Source organism: Scylla paramamosain, chromosome 17 (assembly GCF_035594125.1).
Source record: "Scylla paramamosain isolate STU-SP2022 chromosome 17, ASM3559412v1, whole genome shotgun sequence".
In the NCBI taxonomy this organism is placed as follows: Eukaryota; Metazoa; Arthropoda; class Malacostraca; order Decapoda; family Portunidae; genus Scylla; species Scylla paramamosain.
In genome coordinates, this window is record NC_087167.1 from 17,497,565 (window position 1) to 17,522,229 (window position 24,665).

The 24,665-nt window shown below is 45.3% G+C and overlaps 1 long non-coding RNA gene and 1 other non-coding gene across 3 annotated transcripts in view; one reads left to right on the forward strand and one right to left on the reverse strand.

The window, feature by feature from the left end:
- LOC135108538 (uncharacterized) overlaps nucleotides 1-24,665 on the reverse strand; it is a 151,930-nt gene that overhangs the window by 3,263 nt on the left and 124,002 nt on the right. The window lies entirely within an intron of this gene.
- On the forward strand, nucleotides 18,050-18,211 carry LOC135108901 (U1 spliceosomal RNA). Its single transcript, XR_010272487.1, has one exon. It is a non-coding gene; the product is annotated as a U1 spliceosomal RNA (small nuclear RNA).

The following is a 24,665-nucleotide window of genomic DNA, read 5'->3' on the forward strand; positions in this document are numbered from 1 at the left end:
TTTATTGGAGGAGAGGTGATGTTCTACAGGTTGAAAATTAGATCTAAGACTGTGAATGTTGCAGAAATTAATGAAGAAAAAGTTGAGGGAGGTATCAAGACGCTCAGGGTTGATACCAGAAGAGCAGTCTGACCTGGGGACATTTGTGGTCCCCTACCCAGATGGGGACTCCTAGGCTTTTGTAATGAAAATTATACTGTATTAGTATCGTTGAATTAATTCGGGTAGGCTTTACAGGTTGTGTGAATACATTTTCTTGTTTCAGGGAGGTGAGGAAGATAAGGATAGTGCTGAACATCATGTCACCAGTGGTCACATTCACATATCTGTATCTTGTCCTATCGCTCCAATCCCTCCTCAGGATCCCCCTAAGCGAAGGTGCCTCTGGTGTTTTGCCTCTGCTAGTTGGGGGGACCTGAGGAGGTATTTTGCTTATTTTCCTTGGAATGACTACTGCTTTCGTGTCAAAGACCCATCTTTGTGTGCTGAGTGCATAACAGAGGTGATAGTGTCTGGCATGGAAGCGTACATTCCTCACTCTTTTTCTCGTCCTAAACCTTCTAAACCTTGGTTTAACACAGCTTGTTCTTGTGCTATACATGATAGAGAGGTGGCCCACAAAAGGTACTTAAGCCTTCCATCACCAGAATCTCATGCAGTTTATATTTCTGCCCAGAACCATGCCAAGTCTGTTCTCCAACTAGCTAAAAACTCCTTCATTAACAGAAAGTGTCAAAACCTTTCAAGATCTAACTCTCCTCATGACTTCTGGCATCTAGCCAAAAATATCTCCAATAACTTTGCTTCATCTTCTTTCCCTCCTCTATTTCAACCAGATGGCACCACTGCTATCACATCTATTTCTAAAGCTGAACTTTTCACTTAAACCTTTGCTAAAAACTACCTTGGACAATTCTGGACTTGTTCCTCCCTCTCCTCCACCCTCTGACTACTTCATGCTACCTATTAAAATTCAATTCCTCCATCTGTCACCTCGACGCAACCTTCCAGACAACTATCCCCTCTTCTTCAGTGACACTCAGCTGTCCCCATCTTCTACAGTGAACATCCTCGGTCTGTTCTTTACTTATAATCTGAACTGGAAACTTCACATCTCATCTCTGGGTAGAACAGCTTCTATGAAGTTAGGAGTTCTGAGACGTCTCTGCCAGTTTTTCTCACCCCAGCTGCTAACTCTGTACAAGGGCCTTATCCATCAATGTATGGAGTATGATTCACATGTCTGGGGGGTTTCCACTCATACTGCTCTTCTAGACAGGGTGGAATCAAAAGCTTTTTGTCTCATCAACTCCTCTCCTCTAACTGACTGTCTTCAGCCTCTGTCTCACCGCCGCAATGTTGCATCTCTAGCTGTCTTCTACCGCTATTTTCATGCTAACTGCTCTTCTGATCTTGCTAACTGCATGCTTCCCCTCCTCCCGCGGCCTCGCTGCACAAGACTTTCTTCTTTCTCTCACCCCTATTCTGTCCACCTCTCTAACACAAGAGTTAACCAGTATTCTCAATCATTCATCCCTTTCTCTGGTAAACTCTGAACTCCCTGCCTGCTTCTGTATTTCCATCTTCCTATGACTTGAATTCCTTCAAGAGGGAAGTTTCAAGACACTTATTCATCAATTATTGACTACTGCTTTGACCCTTTTATGGGACTGGCATTTCAGTGGGCATTTTTTTTTATTGGATTTTTGTTGCCCTTGGCCAGTGTCCTTCCTACATAAAAAAAAAAAGCTTCAATTAAGGGTGTGTGCTGCTTTATTGTAAGGCATATCAGACACCCCCTCTCCCCTTCCTTGGACACGAAAAAAAAAAAAAGTGTAGATTATTAAACTAAAAGTATGATGGGCATAAGATGCAACAGTGTACAGTGGACATGTATGAGCTATTTATATATATAAAAAAAAAAAAGTGTAGATTATTAAACTAAAAGGATGGGCTTATGGTGCATCAGTGTACAGTGGTGGTATATGTAAATTTTTGTTTACAATTTTTATCTTGTAAAGTTATCTGGTTAAAAAAAAAAAAAAAGGGAAAGGGGGGGATTAATTTAAAAATTTTAAGTTTTAGGTGTGACTTGAATGTGGAGGCCCCTTTTTTTTGCATGTGCATTGTGTGTGCACATGTAGGGTCTCTGTTGAAATCATTCCTTAATCTACAAAGTTGACTTTTCCCAATATAATAAGCCCACCGTACTTTGTTGCATCAACCATGCCAGGTGCAGGCAGGCAGGCCTCTTTGGTTACTATGGTTACTATATCTTAATGCACGTTGAACCTGGTTTACAACAGGCTAAATATGCTCGACTTGTCTTAGGTTCATTCACTTCCCATCTACAAGGGAAAAAAAACACACACACACACACACACACACACACACACACACACACACACACACGTGTCAAATATTTCCAGGTAGACAAGAAATTGAGTTCTTTGCTGAAACATTTGTAAAAAGTATCACAAAATTGGCTTGGGAGATAATCTCTTAATATGTATCAGTTATAGATAGCAGTATTGTTGTCTAGAAGTGAAGGTATGATCATTGATGGAAATATGATACATAATTGTAGAGAGAAAAAGACAAAAAATGTGTTGGTGACATTAAATGCATCATTACAAATTTTCATATTTTCTCTCACTCACTCCCTCACTTAACACCTTGTTCCTGCCTGAAAATCATCCTTATGAGAAAAAGATTAGCTTAGTTCAAGAATTCAGGCCACTTGCCTAGTTGTGGCAGCCACAAAGGCAACTTACCACTCACTCATTCTTGTAAAGGTTGAAATCTGCATACTAGTTTGGGCACTTTGAATTTCTTAATCTCAGTAACACATACATCCACAAGGTTATACCACCAAATTTTTCCTACTTTCACATGCATGGCATCCACAAGGTTATACCACCAAATTTTTCCTACTTTCACATGCATGGCATCCACAAGGTTATACCACCAAATTTTTCCTACTTTCACATGCATGGATATAGTTAGCTACTTAAATGGAGAAATAGGTAAGGTCACCAATGTGATACTGATACAATCTAGTTAATAAAGATTATTAATATTACAGTGGAAGCTGCCTTATGATGGTGTCATGAAAAAATCGGGACGGCAAAAATCGTCCCAGTGCACATAGTGGTGGATCTTCTCTGTTGGAGAGGCAGAAAACACAACCTTGATAAAATCGCCCCAAATCACTGCAGAGCGGAGGTGTGCGATTTCTGTGGTCGGTGAGGACATACAGCTGACCTGTGCAGAAAACACCAGGCAGAGGTAAAGAAGAGAAAAGCGTGCGCCTACTGCTTGTGATGAGGCCACACGGAAGAACAGTGTTACACGAAAGCAGCAGAAGCAAGGCAAGAGCGACGTTTCCGTGCCATCCTGTCGGAGCATCACCCTCCCACCTCCACCCACCTGGTGCCCCACCTCAACCCAGTGTTGCAGCCCCCTACATTCCAGTGCAGCCCCTTACATTCCAGTCCTGGCCCCAGGCCCATCACCTCCCACCAATAGCAGCTTGGTAAAGAACATGGACGCCTGCAGCATCATGGTCGCCTGCAGCATCATGGTCCTTTCAGCCAGCGTGAGAGGATTTAGGACCAATGTGGGAGAATTAACACACACATTCGTCCTAAGACACTGGGTGGATATAGTAGTGGCTGTGGAGACCTTCCTTGATGACAGTCTTGTGACAAAATCCCAGATACTTACCGTGGGTGAGGCAAGACCGACATGGAAGACAGGGAAGTGGCATTGCTGTGTGTCACTGCGACAGGATGCAGGTTGATGTCCTGCCAGTTGACATCCCCACAGCTATGGAGATCGTCTTTCTCTGCGTCATTCTAGCAGACAAGAGTGGCCTGCTATTGTGTGCCGCTTACAGACAACAGTGACAGGGAAATGCTCCCCTAAACAACCTCTCAGACCATCTTGACAACATTATGGCTGCCCACAACTGCCAACGCGTAGTGATCGCAGGGGATCTTAACCAGCACTTGGTGATGAGGGCCTTCACCGAACTCATTGTGGTACAGGGACTACACAACCATGTCAACTTCCCAGAGGACTGTGTGGTGTGCCACCCTCTAGACAAAGTGGGCAGCCCTGATCACCACGCAGTGTTATCCTCCATCAATCTTGTTGCCGCACGTGATGAAAAACAACAGCGAGTCATCTGGCTCTGAGAGCGTGGCGACTGGGATGCCATGAGGCAGACTCTGACAGCGACTAACTGGCAGACTGTCTTAACTGGCGACCCACACCACGATGTCACCGCCTTTACCACTGTCCTTCACTCCCTGCAGCAATATTTTGTGCCACACACTGTACACAACCAACCCTAGGGACCAGCACTGGTTTGGTTACCACTGCTGTGTAGTGGCGGATAAAAAATATAGAGTGTGGCAGCACTGTAACAGACAACCCACACAGGAGAACAGAGAGAGAGAGAGAGAGAGAGAAGAGAGTAAAGAGTAGAGAGAGAGGAGTAGAGAGAAGAGAGAGAGGAGTAGAGAGAAGAGAGAGAGAAGAGAGAGAGAAGAGAGAGAGAAGAGTAGAGAGAGAAAGGAGAGAGAAGAGAGTAGAGAGAGAGAGGAGAGAGAAGAGAGTAGAGAGACAGACATCCCACACAGGAGAACAGAGAGAGAGAGAGAGAGAGAGAGAGAGAGAGAGAGAGAGAGAGAGAGAGAGAGAGAGAGAGAGTGTGTAGAGAGAAGAATGTAGAGAGAGGAGAGAGAGAGAGTGTAGAGAGAGAAGAGAGGAGTAGAGAAAGTAGAGAAAAGAGTAGAGATAGAGAGTGGAAAGAGGAGAGAGAAGAGTAGAGAAGAGAAGAAGAGTAGAGAAGAGAGAGTAGAGAAGAGTAGAGAAGAGAAGAGAGAGTAGAGAAGAGTAGAGAAGAGAAGAGAAGAGAGAGTAGAAGAGAGAGTAGAGAAGAGAGAGTAGAGAAGAGAGTAGAGAGAAGAGAAAGTAGAGAGAAGAGAGTATGGAGAGGGAGGAGAGAGAGAGAACAGAGAGAGAAGAGAGTAGTAGAGAGAGAGAGAGAGGAGATAGTAGAAGAGGAGTGAGTAAAGAGAGGAGAGTAGAGAGAGAGAGAGAGAGAGAGAGAGATAGAGAGGAGAGTAGAGAGAGAGAGAGAGAGAGAGAGAGAGATAGAGAGGAGAGTAGAGAGAAGAGAGAGAGGAGAGAGAAGAGAGAGGAGAGAGTAGAGAGAGAAGAGAGAGAGAGGAGAGGAGAGTAGAGATGAAGAGAAGAGAGTACAGAGAGAGAAGAGAGAGAGAGAAGAGAGAGGAGAGAGAGAGAGGAGAGTAGAGAGAGAGAAAAAAAGTAGAGACAAAAAAGAGTAGAGAGAGAGAATTGAGAGGAGAGTAGAGAGAAAGGGGAGGGAGAGAGGAGAGAGAGAATAGAGTAGGAGAGAGGAGAGAAAAGAGAGAGGAGAGAGTGAGTAGAAAGGAGAAAGAGAGATAGAGTCGAGAGAGACAGTAGAAAGGAGACAAGAGAGATAGAGAGTAGAAAGAGAGGAGAGTAGAGAAGAGAAATGAGAGGAGAGAGAGAGAGAGAGAGAGAGAGAGAGAGAGAGAGAGAGAGAGAGAGAGAGAGAGAGAGAGAAGAGTAGAGTAGAGTAGAGTAGAGTAGAGTAGGGAGAGAGAGAAGAGAGTAGGGAGAGAGGGGAGACTAGAGAGAGAAGAGAGAGAAGAGAAGAGAGTAGAGAGAGAAGAGAGCAGGGAGAGAGAAGAGAGTAAGTACAGAGACTAGAGAGGGAAGAGAGAGGGAGAGAGTAGAGAGAGAGAGAGAGAGGAGAAAACAGGAGAGAGTAGAGAGAGAGTAGAGAGAGAGAGAAGAAGAGAGTAGAGAGAGAGAGAAGAAAGAGTAGAGAGAAAAGAGAGGGAAGAGAGAGGAGAGAGAAGAGGGAAGAGAGAGGAGAGAGAGAAGAGTAGAGAGAGAAGAGAGAAGGAGAGAAGAGAGTAGAGAAGAGAGAAAGTAGAGAAGAGAGGAGAAAAGAGTAGAGAGAGGAGGAGAAAAGAGTAAGAGAGAGAGTAGAGAGAGAGAGAAGAAAGAGTAGAGAGAAAAGAGAGGGAAGAGAGAGAGAGAGAAGAGGGAAGAGAGAGGAGAGAGAAGAGTAGAGAGAGAAGGAGAGAAGAGAGTAGAGAAGAGAGAAAGTAGAGAAGAGAGGAGAAAAGAGTAGAGAGAGGAGGAGAAAAGTGTAAGTAGAGAAGAGAAGAAGAGAAGAGTAAGTAGAGAAGAGAAAAGAGTAGGAAGAGAGAAGAAGAGAAGAGAGTAGAGAGAGAGAGAGAGAGAGAGAGAGAGAGAGAGAGAGAGAGAGAGAGAGAGAGAGAGGAGAAGAGGAGAAGATAAGAGGAGAGAGAAGAGAGTAAAGAGAAGAGAGAGAGGAGAGTAGAGAGGGAGAGGAGAGAGAAAAGAGTAAAGAGAAGAGAGAGGGAGAGAGAGAGAGTAGAGAGGGAGAGAGAGAGGAGAGTAGAGAGAGAGAGAGAGAGAGAGAGAGAGAGAGAGAGAGAGAGAGAGAGAGAAGAAGATAAGAGGAGAGAGAAGAGAGTAAAGAGAAGAGAGAGAGAGAGGAGAGTAGAGAGGGAGAGGAGAGAGAAAAGAGTAAAGAGGAGAGAGAGAGAGAGAGAGAGAGAGAGAGAGAGAGAGAGAGAGAGAGAGAGTAGAGGGAGAGAGAGAGAGGAGAGTAGAAGAGAGAGAGAGAAGAGAGGGAGAGAAGAGAGAGAGAAGAGAAGAGTAGAGAGAGAGTAGAGAGAGAGGAGAGTAGAGAGAGGAGAGTAGAGAGGGAAGAGCAGAGAGGAGAGGGAGAGATGAGCGGAGAGTAGAGAGAAGAGAGAGGAAGAGAGAAAGTAGAGAGAGAGGAGAAGAGTAGAGAGAGAGGAGAAGAGAAGAGGAGGAGTAGAGAAGAGAGAGGAGTAGAGTAGAGAGAAGAGAGAAAGAGTAGAGAGAGAGAGTAGAAGTAGAGAGGGGAGAAGAGGAGAGTAGAGAGAGAAGAGAGGAGAATAGAGAGAGGAGAGTGGAGAGAGACTAGAGAGAGGAGAGTGGAGGGAGACTAGAGAGAGGGAGAGAGTAGAGAGAGACTAGAGAGGGGAGAGAGAGAGAAGAGAAAAGAGAGAGAGAGAGAAGAGAGAGAAAGAGGAGAAGAGAGAGAGGAGAGAGAGAGAGAGAGAGAAGAGAGAGAGAGAGAGAGAGAGAGAGAGAGAGAGAGAGAGAGAGTAGGGAGAGAGGAGAGAAGAGAGAGGAGAGAAGAGAGTAGAGAGAGAGAGAGAGAGAGTAGAGGATAGTAGAGAGAAGAGAGGAGAGAGAGAGTAGAGAGAGAGAGAGAGAGAGTAGGAGAGAGTAGAGAGAAGGAGAGGAGAGAGTAGAGGAGAGAGAGAGAGAGAGAGAGAGAGAGAGGAGAGAGAGAGAAGAGAGAGAGAGAAAGAGGAGAGAGAGAGGAGAGAGAAGAGAGAGAGAGAGAGAGAGAGAGAGAGAGAGAGAGAGAGAGTAGAGAGAGAGAGAGAGAGTAGGGAGAGAGGAGAGAAGAGAGTAAGGGAGAGAAGAGAGTAGAGAGAGAGGAGAGAGTAGAGATAGTAGAGAGAGGACAGGAGAGAGAGAGTAGAGAGAAGAGAGGAGAGAGTAGGAGAGAGTAGAGAGAAGAGAGGAGAGAGTAGGAGAGAGTAAACAGAGAGAGGAGAGAAAAAGAGTAGAGAGAGGAGAAGAGAGAGAAGAGAGAGAGAGAGGAGAGAGAGTAGAGATAAAAGGAGAGAGTTTGAGAGAGAAGGAGAGTAGATAAAGGAGAAGAGAAAAGAGTAGAGAGAGAGGAGAGGGAGAGGAGTAAGAGAGTAGAGAAAGAGAAGAGAGAGAACAGAGAGGAGAGAGAGAATTGAGTAGAGAGAAGAGAGAGCTGAGAGAGAAGAGAGTTGAGTGAGAGTAGAGAGAGATAGGAGAGAGTAGTAGAGAGAGAGAGGAGAGAGTAGTAGAGAGAGAAGAGAGTAGAGAAGAAGATAAGAGAGTAGTAGAAAGAAGTAGAGAGAAGAGAGAGAAATGAGTAGAGAGGAGAGTAGTAGGAAGAGAGAGAGAGAGAGAGAGAGAGAGAGTAGGAAGAGAGAGTAGAGAGAGAAGAGAGTATAGGGAGAGAGAGAGGAAGGGAGAGTGTGGAGAAGAGAGAGGAAGAGGGAGTAGAGAAGTAGGGAGAGATAGGAGTGTAGAGAGAAAGAGAGGAAGAGAGAGAGGAGTGTAGAGAGAGAGAAGAGAGAGAGGAAGAAAGAGTAGAGAAGAGAGAGAAGAGAGAGGAAGAAAGAGTAGAGAAGAAGAGAGAAGAGAGAGGAGAGAGAGAGGAGAGAGGGAAGAGCAGAGAGAGTAGAGAGAGAGAATTGAGTAGAGAGAAGAGAGAGCTGAGAGAGAAGAAAGAGAGGAGAGAGTAGAGAGAGAGGAGAGTAGAGAGAGAGAGAGAGAGAGAGAGAGAGTAGGGAGAAAAAAGAGTAGGGAGAGAGGGAGAGAGAGGAGAGAGAAGACAAGAGAGAAGAGTAGAGAAGGAAGAGAGAGTAGAGAGAGAAGAGAGTAGGGAGAGAGAGGAGTGTAGAGAGAGAGAAGAGAGAGAGTAGAGAAGAGAGAAAGAAGTAGGGAGAGAGAGGAGAGTGTAGAGAGAGAGAAGAGAGAGAGAGAGAGAGAGGAGAAGAGGACGAAAGAGTAGGGAGAGTCGACGAGAGAGAGAGAGAGCCGGAAGAGCAGAGAGAGCGAGCGTAGCGGAGAGGAAGAGTCGTAGAAGCGAGTAGAGAGAGAAGAGAGAGGAAGAAAGTAGAGAGAGTAGAGAGAGAGAAGAGAAGAGAGAGAGTAGAGAAGAGAGGAAGAAAGAGTAGAGAAGAGAGAGGGTAGGGGCGAGGAGAGAGGAGAGTAGAGAGGGAGAGATGAGCGGAGAGGAGAGAGAGACGAGAAGAGAGAGAGAAGAGCTCGAGTAGAGATGAGACGTAGAGAGCGAGCAGAAGAGAAGAGAGGAGTAGAGAGAGAGAGAGGAGAGTAGAGAGAAGAGAGTAGAGTAGAGAAGAGAGAGAGAGGAGGAGAGAGAGAGATCGAAGAGAGAAAAGAGTAGGAGAGAGAGGAGAGAGGAGAGTAGAGTAGAGAGAGAGAGAAGAGTAGAGAAAGAAGAGAGAGAAGAGTAGAGAGAGGAGAGAGAGAGAGTAGAGTAGAGAGAGAAAAGAGAGAATAGGGGAGAGGAGAGTAGAGAGAAGAGAGAGGAGAGTAGAGAGAGAGAGTAGAGGGAAAGAGAGAGAGAGAGTAGAGGGAAAGAGAGAGAGAGAGAGAGAGAGAGACTCGAGAGAGAGAGAGAGAGAGAGAGAGAGAGAGAGAGAGACCTTCACGAAATTGATGGCTATAGTCATTCATATATATGTTCACAGGCCTTTATACTCTCAAGGTGGGGGTGTTGCAATTTATGGTAAATATTGACCTACAAAGTGAAATTATTAAGGATTATTGCATGTGTGATGAAAATGCTGAACTATGTATTGTGAAAATTATTCTACCTACTACCTCCTACTCTGTTTCTCTTGTATTTACAGACCAAATAGTAAACATGCTAAAGTAAATGAATTTAATGCATATATTGATGATAATCTTCTTTCAAATAACTTTTTCACAAGCAACAGGAATGAATATATACTCATAGGTGACTTCAATATAAAACCTTCTTGAACATGTGTCACACCCTCCTACTAACTCTTTCATTACAACTATGCAATCAAACAATTACTTCCCACATATGTCTCGACCAACAAGATTTTCAGACATAAATACAACTGCAGCCCCATCTTTATTGGATCACGTCTGGACAAACTTCAATGAACCAGTCTCTTCTGGAATTTTCCACTTTCCTATCAGTGACCACCTTCCAGTGTTTATCAATATTCCAGTCTCTGATAAAGTGTGCAATATTCACCACAAAGTTGATTTTAGGCTACAAAATAGAGTAAATCGGTTGAAATTCACACAGACCCTATCAAATACAGACTGGAATCTCTACCTCACTAGCAGTGACACAAACACAAACTGCGACATATTTCTGGATAAATTATATAAAATATACTACTATTCCTGCTTCCCCAAAATAACCAAAACTATCTCACATCCAAAAGACTGAGTAAGCCTTGGTTAACTAACAACACAGGGGTTAGTTAATAAATTCAACAAAACATAAATATCAGCTGTACAAACTATACAAACTAGGGTCAATTACAATGGACCAACTACAAACATTACAGAAATTATCTAAATAACTTAATAAAATGCAAAAAATCTGAATATTACCTACAAAGGTTTGAAAATTTTAGACTTAACAAAAAAAGTTTGGGAACTAATTACCGAAATAGAAAACATTAATAATATAATAACAAGACGGTCTCCCACACACTACACTATATAATGACACAGTCCTAAACACTCGACATGAAATTTCAAATGCATTCAACACCTATTTTTCACAAATTGCACCTCAACTTAGCTCCCAGCTTCCTAGAGCTCAAAACTCACACATTTCTTATCTCAGAGGTAATTTCCTAAATTCCATGAATATTCCCATAGTGACAGGAAATGACATAGTAAAAGCTATTTCTGCCTTAAAAAATAAAAAATGCCCTACGGATGAAATACCTGTGAAAATAATCAAAGAGAACAAAAATCTTCTAGCAGAGCCACTCTCAAAATTATTCAATGATTCAATAAAAGATGGAGTTTTCCCTAATAGATTCAAGCTGGCAAAAATTATCCCTATCCATAAATCGGGAAGTAAAACTAATATCTCAAACTACCGACCAATCTCTATTTTACCAGTGTTCTCTAAAATATTTGAAATCATTATGAAGAACTTCCTCATGAACTACCTCAATTCACAAAAACTCTTAAATAATAGGCAATTTGGTTTCCGCGAACTACCTCAATTCACAAAAACTCTTAAATAATAGGCAATTTGGTTTCCGCCCCGGACTAAATACTTTTGACGCTATAAATGTGTTTACCTCTGACCTACACGATGCCTTGAATAAACACAAGTCTATAATACCCATTTTCATTGATTTCAGCAAAGCTTTTGACACAGTTGACCCAAACATTCTAATAGACAAATTACGTCACTATGGTATTCGCGGTTGTGTAGAAAATTGGTTCAAATCATATTTAACTGGCCGATCTCATTTTACATCCTACAGTAACTCTAAATCAACCATCAAACCTATACATCTTGGCGTGCCACAAGGTAGCATCTTAGGCCCTATTCTTTTCCTGATATATATCAACGATATCAGCAATGCCTCTACTGCTTTCAACACTATACAGTTTGCTGATGACTCCACCTTGTACATGATTGGTGATAATCCCACTGACCTAATCTACAGAGCCAACCTAGAATTATCTGCCTTTTCTGAATGGTGTCTTGCAAATCGCCTAACAATTAACACAGCTAAAACTTTCTACATGTTATTTACAAATACCACCACCAAATACCAACCCTTACCTAGACTTACCATATTAGATAAAGTTATCACGCAAGTTTCTAAGACAAAATTTCTTGGAGTCACATTTGACAATAATCTTACCTTTAATATCACATATCAAACCTTTGCCTAAAATTATCTAGATCAATAGCTCTATTGCTGAAAATAAAAAACTTTGTTCCAGTGGAAATTATGAAAATCATGTATTATGCCCATATATACCCACACTTATACTACTGTAATCCAATTTGGTCCACTACCTACCCATGTCATCTACAAAATCTAAACATCCTTCACAAGAAAATTATTAGAATCATGACAAATAGTGACTTCCTCCAACACACACCTCCACTCTTTAAATCTATGAAAATCCTTCAACTCTCTGACTTATCAAACTTCTCTATTGCATCATACATGTTCAAATTGATAAATTCCAACAACAACAATACCCTGACCCTAACTCATAACCACTCCACACGCTACAGGCATTCTCTACAGATTCCCCATCATACCTTAACTCTCTACCAACACTCTCTAATGTATAAAGGTCCCAAAATATGGAATAGCACCCTGTCACATATAAAAAATTCATTAAGCGTAAATATCTTTAAGAGAAAACTAAAAGAATATTTATTGTCTCAATACTGACACATCTTGTACTTCAATCAATTTTTATCAATATCAATTATTTTGTTTCTTGGTATTGTAACCAAATAGTTCATATCCTCTGTAACTAAAATAGTTTATATCCTCTAGTATATATACATATTTATTTCTGTTTGTTTAATTATTCTCAAAACAAATATTTGCTTGTTTATAATCAGATTCCACTTCAATTTTCTCTATTTCTCATGTATAATTATGATTTTTCTCCTTTCCTTCCTGTTCTTGCAAAGCCATTTATCCCTAATTCTTTTGTTATTGCTATTTATTTATTTTTTTACATTTTCTTCAATTAGATTTTTAGTTTAGTGTTGTTTTACATTTCCGTATTAAGTAGATATTAAGTGTGCCCAAAAAGCTTGTGCTTCATAAGGGGCTGTTTGTCTTTCAATTAATTGTACCTTAAGCTTATATATGTAATACAGACAAACATAATAAAGTGTTTAAAGTGTTTAAAGAGAGAGAGCTGAGAGAGAGAGAGAGAGAGAGAGAGAGAGAGAGAGAGAGAGAGAGAGAGAGAGAGAGGAGAGTAGAGAGAGAGAGAGAGAGAGAGAGTGAGAGAGAGAAAGAGAGAGAGAGAGAGAGAGAGAGAGAGAGAGAGAGAGAGAGAGAGAGAGAGAGAGAGAGAGAGAGAGAGAGAGAGAGAGAGAGAGAGAGAGAGAGAGAGAGAGAGAGAGAGAGAGAGAGAGAGAGAGAGGCAGGGCAGGGCAGACACTAATGCGTCTCGCCTCACCACCACACCTCATTCCCAAGCCAACGCGAGGAGGCAAGGGAACAGACGCCCCAGCTGTCACCTGACCGTGGTCTCCGCCAACGTGAGAGGACTCCGCACCAATGTAGGTGACCTTAGCCACAATTTCGTGCTGAGACATAGTGCTGACATTGTCGCAGTAACAGAAACGTGGCTGAGTGACGAGGTGGAGCCGACGTTCGGCAAAATATCAGGCTACTCCCTGTGGGTGAGGAAGGACCGAAAAATAGAGCAGGCGGAGGTGTCGCTGCCTGTTTTAAGGACGGCCTCCAAACACAGGAACTTGAGGTAGCCGTGCCACACCTGATGGAGGCACTGTTCTTCAGGGTGGTACTTGCAGATAACAGTGGGCTTCTCCTCTGTGTCATGTACCGCCCCCGAGACAAGGACGAGCCCCGCTAGACTTCCTGACGGAGGAACTCGACACCCTGCTCCAGCGTCACAAGTGTTCCCATGTGATGATAGTGGGGGACCTGAACTTCCACATGGAGCAGGATGCCTTCAGTAATCTCCTGACTGTTCAGGCCCTAACCAACCATGTCACCTTCCCTACACACGAGCGGGGAGGGCTGCTGGATCCTGTGGTGACAGACCTACCCGAAGCCAGCATCAGCTGCCAGCAGCTAGGACCAGTGGGCAGCTCAGACCACTTTGCTGTGCTGTCTCAGGTCGAGCTGCAAACGGCGAGGGAAGACGCTATCCCGCGTACCGTCTGGTTTTGGAACAGGGCGGACTGGCCATCCATGAAGCAGGACATGGAGAACACGGACTGGGAGTCCCTCCTAATGGGAGATGCTGAGACCAAGGCACGCACCCTCACCACCAGGCTCCTTGCCCTCCAACAGCAGCATGTGCCCTGCCGAGTATATCTCTCCAGGCCTGGTGATCCCGCCTGGTTTGGTTTTCGCTGCAGAGCATCTGCCGAGGCCAAGCATGCTACCTGGGTGAGGTACAAGCGACACCCGTCACGCAGGAACAAGACGCTGCACCGGGAGGCGTGTAAGAGGATGACGTCTATCTGCAGATGGGCGAGGAATCAGTTAAGGGAGGACAGAAGGCGAAAGCTCAGTGGCCCAGGTGTTGGCAACAAGACCTGGTGGAATCTGGTGAAGGAGCAGCAAGGAGCATGTCACCGCGAGACTCTTCCTCCACTCACCAGACCTGACGGATCCACCGCCACGAGCAGTGCAGACAAGGCCACACTCCTCGCCGAGCTTTCGCCAACAAGATGAAGGTTGACGACTCGGCACGACCTGTACCACAGCTGGCCCCGGAAACTGACTGCACTGTCACCACTGTCTTGGTGACGGCAGAGCAGGTTGAGCGGCTACTTGGTGCGGTGGATGTGGGTAAAGCCACAGGCCCGGATGACGTCAGCCCACGGCTCCTCAAGCACTGCGCTAGAGAGCTGTCAGCTCCTCTCACCACCGTTTTCACATCTTGCCTGAGGGAGAAGAAGTGGCCCTCAGTATGGAAGGAAGCGCGTGTGGTACCGGTCCATAAAAAAACTCAAGGTCTGAGCCCAACAACTACAGACCCATCTCCCTGCTCTCAGTGATGGGCAAGTTGCTGGAGAAAATAGTGGCTGCTGCCATCTACCAACACCTGAGCGAGAACCACCTCCTCTCAGAGAGGCAGTTTGGCTTCAGGCCTGGCAGATCCACCGCAGACCTCCTCCTCATCATCTCCAAGGACTGGCAAGACGCCCTGGAAGAAGGCCTGGACACCCTTGTGGTGGCCCTGGACATTGCTGGGGCTTTTCACAGGGTCTGGCACGCGGGGCTCATTGAAAAGCTTCGCGCCAAGGGTGTCCAAGGTGACCTGCTAATGCTGCTCGAAGATTACCTCCAGGGTAGGACCCTTCAGGTAGTAGTCAACGGGCAGTCATCAAGGCCTTCACCTGTCCGGGCCTCAGTTCCACAAGGCTCTGTCTTGGGCCCAGTCCTATGGAACATATACATCGACGACCTCCTCCGGCAGCTGTCATCTGTGGCAGCATACGCCGACGACTGCACACTCTCCCGCTCTTACTGCCGCCTCGACAGTCAGCGTGCCGTCACTGAGCTGAACAGGCAGCTCGGACTGGTGGAGCAGTGGGGAAAGATGTGGCAGGTAAACTTCGCTCTTGAGAAGACGCAGGCGATGGTCATCTCGCGGTCCCCAGGTGCCTCACACGCAGTCTCAGGACAGCTGCGTTTTGGAGGCAAGAGCCTGCCACTTCAGGATTATATCAAGATCCTGGGCGTGTCTGTGGACCGCGGCCTACGCTTCGATCACCACATCGGTGTCGTCGCCCGCCAGACCTCTCTCCGAGTCTCTGCCCTGCGCAGGATGGCGAACACCCTCGACCCACGGGGCATCCTCACGCTATACAGGGCACAGATACGCCCATGTATGGAGTACGGTGCCCTGTCCTGGATGTCGAGTGCCCCCACCCACATGCAGAGACTGGATGCTGTGCAGCGGCGAGCTCTGCGTCTGGTGGCCACCCATGAGGACCAACAGCACCAACCACCAGTAACGTCACTGGAGCATCGCCGGGACGTGTCGGCGCTAGTGGTGTGCCACAAAACTCAGGTGCAGAGGGTCCCTCACCTTGACTCCCTGAGGTTGCTGCCACACACAGTGCAGAGGTGCACCAGAGCTGCGGCCAGTAGCGACGAGCTAGTGAAGGTGCCTCGATCTCGCTCTAGCCAACACCAGCGTACCTACACAGCCAGGACTTCGCGGCTGTGGAACATGTTCACGGCGGCCACGCCCCAAGTGCAGGACATGTCCACGCACCAGGTGAAGCTGGCAGCCCACAGCTGGCGTAGCACGCACCTGTCCCCACTGGTGCTTTAAATTTTTATTATCTTATTGTATTATTGTATTAGCATTATCATCTTTATGTTAAATATGTATAGTGTTATTCCTGTTAATAATACTATCATAGGCTTCTTAAATAATTCCATACTCAACGTGGAATTTTAAGCCTTTCTGTAAATATTTGTTTAAAAAAAAAAAAAAAAAAAAGAGAGAGAGAGAGAGAGAGAGAGAGAGAGAGAGAGAGAGAGAGAGAGAGAGAGAGAGAGAGAGAGAGAGAGTCTCTCTCTCTAGAGAGAGAGAGAGAGAGAGAGAGAGTCTCTCTCTCTAGAGAGAGAGAGAGAGAGAGTCTCTCTCTCTCTCTCTAGAGAGAGAGAGAGAGAGAGAGAGAGAGAGAGAGGAGTAGGGAGAAAGAAGAGAGGAGAGAGAGGAAAGAGTAGAAGAGGAGAGAGTAGGGAAAGAGAGAGGAGAGAGAGATAAAGAGAGAGAGCAGAGAGAAACAGAGGGGAGAGAGAGAGGAGAGAGAGAGAGAGAGAGAGAGAGAGAGAGAGAGAGAGAGAGAGAGAGAGAGAGAGAGAGAGAGAGAGAGAGTAAAAAGTCAAATACACCAGACGTGATGGAGATGATGTTTTTCCGTATCATACTTGCTGACAGGGGCGCCCTGCTGCTGTGTGTCATGTACCGACCTCAGTGGCACCAACAACCTGGACGACATCATGGCGGCTCACAACTGTTAGAACGTTGTGATTGTGGGCGATCTCAACCACAACATTGTCTTGAGGGCATTTACTGAGCTGACAGTGGTGCAGGGACTTCACAACCATGTTGACTTCCCTACACATCAGTGTGGAGGATCTCTGTCTGGACCCTGTGCTAACAGACCTGGCAGGTGACTGTGTACAGTGCCGCCCACTGGACTTCGTGGGTATCTCTGATCACCTTGCCGTACTCTCCACCATTAACCTCGCCCCAGCCCGTGAGGAGGAGCACCACAGGACGATCTGGCTGTGGGACTGCGCCGACTGGGAAGCTGTGAGATGTGCCCTTGGGGAGATTTCCTGGGACACGGTGCTCACCGGCGAGCCGCACAACGACGTCAACACCCTCACCACCATCCTGCAGGACTTATAGCAGCAACACGTGCCGCACAGGACCTACGCAACGAGTCCAAAGGACCAGCCTTGGTTCGGATATCGTTGTCGTGCTGCTGCTGAACGCAAGTACAGCGCGTGGCAGCGCTACAAGAGGCGGCCCACCCAACAGAACAAGGCCTTGCACCGAGCTGCGTGCAAAGCAATGACGCTAGCAGCGAAATGGGCCAAGGCAAGCAAGATGGGAGGACAACAGCAAGAGGATGTTGTCTTTCAACCAGCTGGACCCAAAGCGATGGTGGAGCTTGGTGAAGGAGAAGCAGGGCGTCACTTCCCACGAACGTGTCCCGGCTCTCACTAAGCCATGTGGGAACCTGGCCATCACCAGCCAGGAGAAGGCAGACCTGCTTGTTAAGGTGTTCAGCGAGAAGATGAGGCGCCAGAACCTGACAGACAGCCACCACCTCTCCCACGCCTTGCTGCCTCAAGCATAGAGAGCGTGGTCATCACGGAGGCCGCTGTTAGGGAGCACCTGAAGGAGGTCAACGTCAGGAAGGCCTCAGGTCCTGACGGAGTAAGCCCTCACCTCCTCAAACACTGTGCGGATGAGCTCACCACGCCTCTCGTGTTGATCTTCCGCCAGTGTCTGGTGTCCAGGGTGTGGCCGTCTCAGTGGAAAGAGGCAAGGGTCACACCCGTCCATAAGAAGAAGGAGAAGCCGGAGCCGAACAACTACCGTCCCATCTCTCTCCTGCTGGTGATCAGCAAGATCTTCGAGAGGGTCATCGGAGAGCAGGTGACGAGGTTCCTGGACAAGCACCACCTTCACTCACCCAGGCAGTTCGGCTTCAGGAAAGGACGCTCCATCTCAGATCTGCTCTTTCTCTCCAAATCCTGGCATGACGCCCTGGATGTCGGCCGGCCATCATTAGTGATTGCCCTGGACATTGCCGGGGCCTTCGACACTGTGTGTCATCGGGGACTTCTGGCAAAGGTGGAGCAGCTGGGCATCACCGGGGACCTGCTGCACCTGCTTTCCAGTTACCTGACGGACAGGAGTCTCTGTGTTGTGGTTAACGGCCACACCTCCGCCAGCTTTCCTGTAGAGGCCTCTGTTCCACAGGGGTCAGTTCTGGGACCCATACTGTGGAACATTTACTTCAATGACCTCCTGCAGAGTGTTCCTCCAGCCAGTGCGTATGCAGATGACTGCACCCTCTCTTTGACCTAAGAGAGAGGGGAGGCGCAGGCCGCAGTGCAGTCTGCCAATGCACAGGAGACACCGTGATCACGAAGGCGGTTCTCCCAGGGCGAGGCCCACCATTGCACTCCGGCGGTGCTGACCCCTGCGATTAACCCAAATGTGGTTAACTCGAGTGCGAAATTTTTGTTAGCGGGGATTGCGTTCGCGCATCCCCCTAAGAAAAAAAAGAAAAAAAGAAAAAAAAAAAAAAAAAAAGACATCATGGCCTGGGGCGACCGGTGGCAAGTCAAGTTTGCCCCCGAAAAGACTCAGGCCATGGTGGTATCCCGCTCTCACGAGGACGCACGTGAGGTGCATGGAAGGCTGAAGATGGGGAGACAACAACATCCCTCTGCAGGACAGCGTAAACATCCTTGGTGTGGAGGTGGACTCGCTGCTGCTCTTCGACCGTCACCTCGAGGACGTGGCCCGAAAAGCGTCTCAGAAGGTGACACTGTTGCGGCGTCTGAGGCACCTCCTTGACTCCGATGGCCTCCTGACCCTGTACAAGGCTCAGGTCAGGCCCATCATGGAGTACGCGCCGCTCACGTGGATGTCCAGTGCCCGATGTCATCTCAACTTGCTGGACAAAGTGCATGCACTAAGGAGAGCAGAGCGCCTCATCAGTGGCGCCAGACAGACGCAGCCTCGCCAGCAACCGTGGCGGCAGCGACAACAGCAGCAGCAGCAGCAGATACAGGAGGATGGGCCAGTGCTGAGGGACACTCTGGATCATCGCCGGAAAGTTGCAGCGCTGACAGTGCTTCATAAGGCTCAGATCCAGAATGTTCCTCACCTAGCAGACCTAAGAGCTACCTGGAGGATATCTGAGCGAAATACAAGAACGGTATTGAGCAACGATCTCCTTTGGAGGTGCCAGGGTCTCGCTCCAGCACCCACCAACGGGCCTTCTCCTCCGCCACTGTATAGTGTGGTGGAACACCCTCACGGCTGTGGTGGACGTACGACGTCTGTCCACACAGCAGATGAAAGTGTCCACACACAAGTGGTTACGCCTTCAGACTCTCAACCCTCCATAAGAAAGACACAAAAATATGGTCGTGTCTGACCTCCAGTGAACTTAACATATAGATACATATGACCTCTATTGTAAATACTGTATATATAATATATATAACCATATCATTTTCTAGTTTATTAATCTATATTTGCTTATTATTTATACATTGATTTAATCACTGGTTACATACATATGCCTATACATCTTAGCAAAATATTATAATATTCATTATTATACCACACAGTAATAATGCTTTATAAAATAGTTATACACGACTAAGATAACTTTTGCAAAGTTATCTTAGTCGAGGTAGTCTTACACAGCCAGAACCTCCAGACTGTGGAATGTGTTTACGGCAGCCACGAGTGATACACAGACAAAGTGAAAGTGGCTGCACACAGGTGGCGTAAAACACAAACTCCCACACTAGTGCTGTGTTAATCATGTGAATACTTAGTAGGATGAGTTCGCTTTTGTATATATTTTCTTCTTTATATTTTTAAGTAAAGGAAGAAGGCTTTTCAAGTAGCAGCATAAAAAACGTGTTGTTTTAAGCCAGATGTAAATTTTGTTTAAATAAAAAAATGAAAAAAAAAGAAAGAAAAAAAAAAGAAAGAAGAGTGTAGAGAGTAAGAAAAAAAAGAAAAAAAAAGAGAAAGAAGAGTGTAGAGAGTAAGAGAGAGTAGACAGAGAGAGAAAAGCGAGTAGAGAGAGAGAGAGAGAGAGAGAGAGAGAGAGAGAGAGAGAGAGAGAGAGAGAGAGAGAGAGAGAGAGAGAACGACAGAGCTTCCGCTTCAACCCATGAAGAAGGTACAAGCAGCAGTGACAGTAACGACGTGGACAACGACAGACCGACCGCCACTACCACCACCATCTCTTCCTCTAACGAGAATGAACCCACAGCTCCAACCAGCAGTAACCAAGAATGAGACAATAGTATCAGCAGCAACAACCGTCAGCCTCCACGCTTCGCTAGAGGCAGACACAGAGGTGACGCAGATGGCGCTAGGACCAGAGCTAGCGAAAACGCCCAGGAGGAAACAAGTAGAAGACAGCAGGAGAGAGAGCAAAACTCTCTCTCCTAAAACTACTATCCGTTCCTCGCGTACCCCTCCCTCCACTCGTCACCCTCCAAGGCAAGGTAGCTCCAGACACACTCAGCCAACCCAACGGCAGCACACCGCTCCTCGACTCCATAGGAAAAACGCCGTGTGTGAGAACTGCTCCCGACGCGGCCAGACAATTGAGGAGTGCCACTTGAGAGCGGCAGAGCTGAGGCAGGAACAACTTCTCATAAGGATAATCGCTGAGGCCAGGCAGACTGTCCCCGCCTATCTGCCTTCCCCGCTGGGACTAACTCATACCGTGCCTCAGCCTACTCCCTGGGTCCAACCAACCACACGGGTGGCAGTGGTCGCCCAATCTCGCCCAACAGAGGGGCCTCAGCAACCAACAACTCAGCTAGAATGACTGAGTCGCCGGGGACTCGTCACCAATTGAGTCCTATCTGCCAACGTGCGTGGCCTCCGCACTAACATGGCATAGGTGAAAGTTGTCTGTTACACTCGAGGTATTAATTATACAATTCAAGTAAAAGGCTATATAACAAAGAATGCATCCTTAATAAATCTCACTGAAATGCCATCAGAACCTACAGAACTAGTTTCTTTTAAACTTTTAATCGTAAGGATAATAGTTTCAACATTTACAGGACGAGGTCTAAAAACGTTGCCGTCACCTAAAACTACATTAAAATTTACATGATACTTTTTCACCATGGAGGAGTTCTTGCGTTCGTTCAATACGTATTCTTCCCCAAATTTGCAAAATGAAAATTAAATTCATTGGCTTTGTTATGTTTTCAAAGTTATGTTCGTTAGAGTTGTATTTACGATCAAGAACAATGTCTTTTATAGTTTTCCTGGTCTTAGAGGTGTTACTTTTTGTGTCCTGTAACAGTTTATGGTAATATTCTGCTTTTCCAGCTGTTAGAGTCTTTACACGCTTTTTTCTTGCCTGTAAAGCTACATTATGTCGATCAGATTTAAGTTTTATGCGAGTATTGTTTCTAAGGCTCTTAGCTTCACGTATGTGATCATTCATCCATGGTGCAAATGGTCTTGTAACTCTTAGTAACAATGGGAGCACAGTTATCTAAACATTTGATAAAATTTTCTGTAAAAATATGAACGTGTTTGCATCATTAGTGTCCATGATATCATTAAAATATTGTTTTTTTTTGCAAAAGTTTAAAACAAAAAGCGTCCTTGGTATAGTTCCCGAGATGACGAAGAGATCGAGCAACAGGCGGTTTCTTAGGTTTAGTAATATCAGTGATATTAATAAGGTCATGATCACCGACTTCTTGCGGAACAACATCCCAGGATTTACTTAGCTCAGGTTTATTAGTGATAGCAAGATCCAGCAATGTTAATGATGTAGCGGTAATCCTTGTTGGTTTATTTATCATTAGAGTTAATTTGTTATTTTTATGATCTTATTAAGCTTGTTATCGTTGCCAAACAAATTATCGTTAAAGTCACCAAGAATAAAAGATGCCTTATTTCTCATGCAAGCCATTCTTAACCAAAAATAGCCAACCGGAGCTTTGGGATGAGAGAGAGAGAGAGAGAGAGAGAGAGAGAGAGAGAGAGAGAGAGAGAGGGAAAAAGAAGAAAAGGACAAAAAGTAGAGAGGGAGGGAAAAAGAAGAAAAGGGTAGAGAGAGGGAGGGAGGGATGGAGAAAGGAGAAAGGGTAGAGAGAGGGAGAGAGGGAGGGAGAAAGAGTAGAGAGAGCGAGAGAGGGAGGGAGGGAGGGAGAGTGGAGAGAGGAAGAAAGAGTTGAGAGAGGGAGGGAGGGAGAAAGAGTAGAGAGTAGAGGAGAAAGTACCTACGCGTATATATATATATATATATATATATATATATATATATATATATATATATATATATATATATATATATATATATATATATATATATATATATATATATATATAGATAGATAGATAGATAGATAGATAGATAGATAGATAGATAGATAGATAGATAGATAGATAGATAGATAGATAGATAGATAGATAGATAGATAGATATATATATATATATATATATATATATATATATATATATATATATATATATATATATATATATATATATATATATATATATATATATATATATATATATATATATATATATATATATATTATATGACATTACTTTATTGTATATGAGTAATTGAGGTCTGGGACAATTTCATCTCTGGGGCGATTCTCTCGCCTGCGCCGATTTTTTTCACGACACGGGTCAACTGGCCTCTTGCAATCTCCTCATTTTCCTTGTTTTCTCATGGAAACGTGACGGGCGAGTGTTTACAGAGGAGTTTGAAGAGTAGGTGGTATGTTGGTCAGGCTACTTAAAGCAGCGTGGTTGATGGAAATGGTATGTTAACATCGTGAGGGCTGTGATGGGATAAGGACTCCATACGTTCCTTGGGTGGGGTTAACGGAAAAGGGACTTTAATTAATTGTTTAATGAAGGTGCGTTTATTGTTACATATTCCTGTTTTGCAATATTAACTAACCCATCCAATATTACTAATAAATTCGAAATGCCATGTAATCTGTCTGAAGCAACTGACAGTAGCCCCTTTTCTGTTCCCTCCTACTTTCTCTATCCTCATTTTCGATCCAAAGCTGGATGTGCGTTATGTGCGCAATGACTTAACCTGCTCCCATGCCCACGCTCTTGAATCTTCCAAGTTTTTCACCATCTGGCTACGACTACAGAATCACTCTCACACTAGATTTATCTGTGTTGTATACTTCTCACCTAACTCCTCTGACTATAACAAATTCTTTGACTACTTAACTTCCAAAGTGGAGCACATTCTGACTCTCTTCCCTTTTGCAGAGATCTCCATTCTTGGAGACATCAATGTTCACCACCAGCTTTGGCTTTTCTCTCTCTTCACTGACCATCCTCGTGAACTAGCCTTCAACTTTGCTATCCTCCACGACCTAGAGCAATTGCTGCAACACCCTACTCGTATTCCTGACCGTCTTGGAGATACGTCCAACATTCTTGACCTTTTCCTGACCTCTAATACTTCTGCTTATGCTGTCACCCTCTCTTCTCTGTTGGGCTCCTCTGATCACAATCTCATATCTGTATCTTGTCCTATCGTTCCAATCCCTCCTCAGGATCCCCTAAGCAAAGGTGCCTCTGGCGTTTTGCCTCTGTTGGTTGGGGAGACCTGAGGAGGTATTTTGCTGATTTTCCTTGGAATGACTACTGCTTCCGTGTCAGAGACCCGTCTTTGTGTGCTGAGCGCATAACAAAGGTGATAGTGTCTGGCATGGAGGCGTACATTCCTCACTCATTTTCTCGACCTAAACTTCCAAACCTTAGTTTAACACAGCTTGTTCTCGTGCTATACATGATAGAGAGGTGGCCCACAAAAAGGTACTTAAGCCTTCCATCAACAGAATCTCATGCACTTTATATTTCTGCCCTGAACGATGCCAAGTCTGTTCTGCAACTAGCCAAAAACTCCTTCATTAACAGAAACTGTCAAAATCTTTCAAAGATCTAACTTCTGACTTCTGGCATCTAGCCAAAAATATTTCCAATAACTTTGCTTCTTCTTCCCTCCTTTATTTCAACCAGATGGCACCACTGCTATCACATCTATTTCTAAAGCTGAACTCTTCGCTCAAACCTTTGCTAAAAACTCTACCTTGGACGATTCTGGACTTGTTCCTCCCTCTCCTCCACCCTCTGACTACTTCATGCTACCTATTAGAATTCTTCGTAATTATGTTTTCCATGCTTTCGCTGGCCTAAACCCTCGGGAGGCTTATGGACCTGATGGGGTTCCTCCTATTGTCCTCCGAAACTGTGCCTCCGTGCTTGCACCTTGCCTATTCAAACTCTTTCAGCTCTGTCTGTCAACATCTACCTTTCCTTCTTGCTGGAAGTTTGCCTATATTCAGCCTGTTCCTAAAAAGGGTGACCGTTCTAATCGCTCAAACTACCGCTTTAATTTCCTGCCTATCTAAAGTTTTTGAATCTATCCTCAACAGGAAGATTCTTAAACATCTATCATTTCACAACCTTCTAACTGATCGCCAGTATGGGTTCCGTCAAGGCCGCTCTACTGGTGATCTTCTGGCTTTCCCTACTGAGTCTTGGTCATCCTCTTTTAGAGATTTTGGTGAAACTTTTGCTGTTGCATTGGACATATCAAAAACTTTATCTAGAGTCTGGCACAAAGCTTTGGTTTCCAAACTACCCTCCTACGGCTTCTATTCTTCTCTCTGTAACTTCATCTCAAGTTTCCTTTCTGACCGTTCTATTGCCGCTGTGGTTGATGGTCACCGTTCTTCTCTTAAATCTATTAACAGTGGTGTTCCTCAGGGTTCCGTCCTGTCATCCACCCTCTTCTTATTATTCATTAATGATCTTCTAAACCAAACTTCTTGTCCTATCCACTCCTACGCTGATGATACCACCCTGCACTTTTCCACATCTTTTCATAGACGTCCAACCCTTCAGGCGGTAAACATTTCACGCAGAGAAGCCACAGAACGCTTGACTTCTGCTC